The sequence below is a fragment of the Schistocerca piceifrons genome, unplaced genomic scaffold (genome assembly GCF_021461385.2).
Source record: "Schistocerca piceifrons isolate TAMUIC-IGC-003096 unplaced genomic scaffold, iqSchPice1.1 HiC_scaffold_18, whole genome shotgun sequence".
Classification (NCBI taxonomy): Eukaryota; Metazoa; Arthropoda; class Insecta; order Orthoptera; family Acrididae; genus Schistocerca; species Schistocerca piceifrons.
In genome coordinates, this window is record NW_025727678.1 from 2,968 (window position 1) to 7,500 (window position 4,533).

General features: G+C 56.9%; 2 non-coding genes across 2 annotated transcripts; both read left to right on the forward strand.

The window, feature by feature from the left end:
- The first annotated feature begins 1,989 nt into the window (after positions 1 to 1,989).
- LOC124740652 lies at positions 1,990 to 3,896 on the forward strand. The gene has a single exon (XR_007009870.1). It is a non-coding gene; the product is annotated as a small subunit ribosomal RNA (ribosomal RNA).
- Positions 3,897 to 4,247: 351 nt separating this feature from the next.
- Positions 4,248 to 4,402, forward strand: LOC124740642. Its single transcript, XR_007009861.1, has one exon. It is a non-coding gene; the product is annotated as a 5.8S ribosomal RNA (ribosomal RNA).
- Positions 4,403 to 4,533: the final 131 nt, after the last annotated feature.

Below are 4,533 nucleotides of genomic sequence, written 5' to 3' on the forward strand. Positions count from 1 at the left end.
AACCTAACCCACGTTGTGCCTTAACCTAACCCACGTTGTGCCTTAACCTAACCCACGTTGTGCCTTAACCTAACCCACGTTGTGCCTTAACCTAACCCACGTTGTGCCTTAACCTAACCCACGTTGTGCCTTAACCTAACCCACGTTGTCCCCTAACGTAACCCACGTTGTCCCCTAACGTAACCCATGTTGTCGCCTAAACCTGCTCTGTAATTGTTATACGACTCGTTCAATTAGTGTAGTGTTGCCCACCCGCAACCCTCGCAATATAGTTCGCTACTCGCACTGCCCGCTCCCCTGTGTATCGCTTCATGTTAAACACCTTGCAAGTCTTGCTGACTTTCCACATGCTCCTGCTGTACACTGTAATGTGGATGGCAGCAGGACGTACATGCCGCCCCTCCCCACGTCCCCACCTTGCCCCCCTGCCTTCGCAAGCTGGTTGGTGAGAAGTTTGCATGTTCAATGCCCTTCGCATGCGACGTACTCAGGCTACGTTGTGGTGCGGCCTGTGTCAACCGTCCGCTAATGTCGTACGCGTAAACCACAATCTGTACTGCACATTCGTCCTTATGTACCGAATGATACATCGTGGCACATGTGTGACCGTACAACGACTGCGCCCAAAAACGGCGGACCATACAGTGCAAATATTGTGCACGCAGCTACGTGTCGTCTCCCTATGAGAGCTGGATTGCAGTGTGGTACGCCATAGAGACGTGTGGGAGGAACGGACGCCGTGGATGGCGATCAGCATGAGCTGTCTGTTGATGTATTCGGACCTAGTCGTCTCTCCTCACACACCGTGATGGCATGGTGCACCGCGTTCCATATCTGCGACATGCTACAGAGGCCGGTTGACAGTCGTTCGAGCAATGGACATCGCATACGTACGGGGGCCACCTTCCACGTATTGTCTAGGCGTGCACATTTTGTTGCGTGTATGTGGGCAGACGTAGTGTGGCGTGACACCTGACACAGGCATGCAATAATCGTTGAAGTTGCAAATGGCGATGGACGCCTGCGTTTTCTGGTGAAGTTACGCAAATGAACAAATGGTAACCTGTTGTGGTGCGGTTGTTCTCGCTAGGGGTGAATCGGTGATGGCGACGATAGGTTGAGGTACGAACCGGTTGTTCCAGCGATACCCACCATGCCGACGAAACTGAACGGCATCTGGGTGTGAAGCGATACGCGGCGGTGGCTGGGTGGGACCGTCCCCGGCCGGTGAGGGGGCGCCTCCCGGCGTGCTGGCCGCGCGGTGCGTGGGCGCACGCGCTACAGCCGGCTGGTGGGGGCGGCCAGTGGCAGGCGCGCCGGCCGACGGACGCGGCAGGCGTCGCAGCTGCGCGCCGGCGCACCCTGCGCGCGGCGCCGTGCGGCCAAAGTAGGTCCTCGCGGGCCCGGTGCGAAGCGCGGTGGACATCTTCAGTGTGCTGGTCCGATTGAGGACTGTGTGCGTTGAGGATGCGCCGCCGCCCGGCGCTCGGCGCCGCGACGCCGTCTGCTGCTCGGTCGCCCCAGCGGTTCTCGCTGGTGGTTTGTATCGCAGCTGTGCGGATGTGTTGGCGCGTGCGCTGTGCTGGGAGAGTTCGCTTCGGCACCCAAGTGGGGCTTTTGTCCTTCTGTGGCGCTGGCGTTGGAGCTGCCGGTCACCGTAGGGTGGCGCGTGTTGTCTCCCGCCGGCAATGCCACGACAGCACGCTCCCGGGCCTCTGTCGGCAGCGGCAAGCTCAGTTGGGAGCACGGGTGGTCGCACCGAAAGCGTCTACTCGCCTAACTCCGGGCGATTGCGCCTCTCTCGAACCCGACCAAGTACTTGGGACGGCGCTGCGCGCCGCCGGGACCTGAGAGGGTTTCGAGGTGTATTGTGCAGGGGAGCTCAGCCTCCTCCTGTTTGCAGAATGATTGAGCGGACGCTTGCGTGTTCGCGCGGGCCCCCGGGACACACTCCCGGGCGGCCGGCTGCTCAGCTCTAGTTGACGCAGCTCCCTGGTTGATCCTGCCAGTAGTCATATGCTTGTCTCAAAGATTAAGCCATGCATGTCTCAGTACAAGCCGCATTAAGGTGAAACCGCGAATGGCTCATTAAATCAGTTATGGTTCCTTAGATCGTACCCACGTTACTTGGATAACTGTGGTAATTCTAGAGCTAATACATGCAAACAGAGTCCCGACCAGAGATGGAAGGGACGCTTTTATTAGATCAAAACCAATCGGTCGGCTCGTCCGGTCCGTTTGCCTTGGTGACTCTGAATAACTTTGGGCTGATCGCACGGTCCTCGTACCGGCGACGCATCTTTCAAATGTCTGCCTTATCAACTGTCGATGGTAGGTTCTGCGCCTACCATGGTTGTAACGGGTAACGGGGAATCAGGGTTCGATTCCGGAGAGGGAGCCTGAGAAACGGCTACCACATCCAAGGAAGGCAGCAGGCGCGCAAATTACCCACTCCCGGCACGGGGAGGTAGTGACGAAAAATAACGATACGGGACTCATCCGAGGCCCCGTAATCGGAATGAGTACACTTTAAATCCTTTAACGAGTATCTATTGGAGGGCAAGTCTGGTGCCAGCAGCCGCGGTAATTCCAGCTCCAATAGCGTATATTAAAGTTGTTGCGGTTAAAAAGCTCGTAGTTGGATTTGTGTCCCACGCTGTTGGTTCACCGCCCGTCGGTGTTTAACTGGCATGTATCGTGGGACGTCCTGCCGGTGGGGCGAGCCGAAGGCGTGCGACCGCCTCGTGCGTGCTCGTGCGTCCCGAGGCGGACCCCGTTGAAATCCTACCAGGGTGCTCTTTATTGAGTGTCTCGGTGGGCCGGCACGTTTACTTTGAACAAATTAGAGTGCTTAAAGCAGGCAAGCCCGCCTGAATACTGTGTGCATGGAATAATGGAATAGGACCTCGGTTCTATTTTGTTGGTTTCGGAACCCGAGGTAATGATTAATAGGGACAGGCGGGGGCATTCGTATTGCGACGTTAGAGGTGAAATTCTTGGATCGTCGCAAGACGAACAGAAGCGAAAGCATTTGCCAAGTATGTTTTCATTAATCAAGAACGAAAGTTAGAGGTTCGAAGCGATCAGATACCGCCCTAGTTCTAACCATAAACGATGCCAGCCAGCGATCCGCCGCAGTTCCTCCGATGACTCGGCGGGCAGCCTCCGGGAAACCAAAGCTTTTGGGTTCCGGGGGAAGTATGGTTGCAAAGCTGAAACTTAAAGGAATTGACGGAAGGGCACCACCAGGAGTGGAGCCTGCGGCTTAATTTGACTCAACACGGGAAACCTCACCAGGCCCGGACACCGGAAGGATTGACAGATTGATAGCTCTTTCTTGATTCGGTGGGTGGTGGTGCATGGCCGTTCTTAGTTGGTGGAGCGATTTGTCTGGTTAATTCCGATAACGAACGAGACTCTAGCCTGCTAACTAGTCGCGTGACATCCTTCGTGCTGTCAGCGATTACTTTTCTTCTTAGAGGGACAGGCGGCTTCTAGCCGCACGAGATTGAGCAATAACAGGTCTGTGATGCCCTTAGATGTTCTGGGCCGCACGCGCGCTACACTGAAGGAATCAGCGTGTCTTCCTAGGCCGAAAGGTCGGGGTAACCCGCTGAACCTCCTTCGTGCTAGGGATTGGGGCTTGCAATTGTTCCCCATGAACGAGGAATTCCCAGTAAGCGCGAGTCATAAGCTCGCGTTGATTACGTCCCTGCCCTTTGTACACACCGCCCGTCGCTACTACCGATTGAATGATTTAGTGAGGTCTTCGGACTGGTACGCGGCATTGACTCTGTCGTTGCCGATGCTACCGGAAAGATGACCAAACTTGATCATTTAGAGGAAGTAAAAGTCGTAACAAGGTTTCCGTAGGTGAACCTGCGGAAGGATCATTACCGACTAGACTGCATGTCTTTCGATGTGCGTGTCGTGTCGCGCAACACGCTACCTGTACGGCTCGCCGTAGCCGTGCGCCGCGTGCGGAACCACGCGTGCCTCTCAAAACTAGCGGCAATGTTGTGTGGTACGAGCGCTGAAGCGCTGGAGCGGCTGGCCTGCGGCACCTGGCGCCTGGCGCCGGTTTTGAATGACTTTCGCCCGAGTGCCTGTCCGCTCCGGTGTGGAGCCGTACGACGCCCGTCGGCCGTGAGGCCGTTGGACACAGAACGCTGGAACAGGGGCCGCCACACGCCTCACTCCCGCCTATGCGACCGTCTCGAAAGAGACGGCGGAAACTGAGAAAAGATCACCCAGGACGGTGGATCACTCGGCTCGTGGGTCGATGAAGAACGCAGCAAATTGCGCGTCGACATGTGAACTGCAGGACACATGAACATCGACGTTTCGAACGCACATTGCGGTCCATGGATTCCGTTCCCGGGCCACGTCTGGCTGAGGGTCGGCTACGTATACTGAAGCGCGCGGCGTTTGCCCCGCTTCGCAGACCTGGGAGTGTCGCGGCCGCCTGTGGGGCCGGCCGCGTCTCCTCAACGTGCGATGCGCGCCCGTCGCCTGGCGGTTCGCATACCGGTA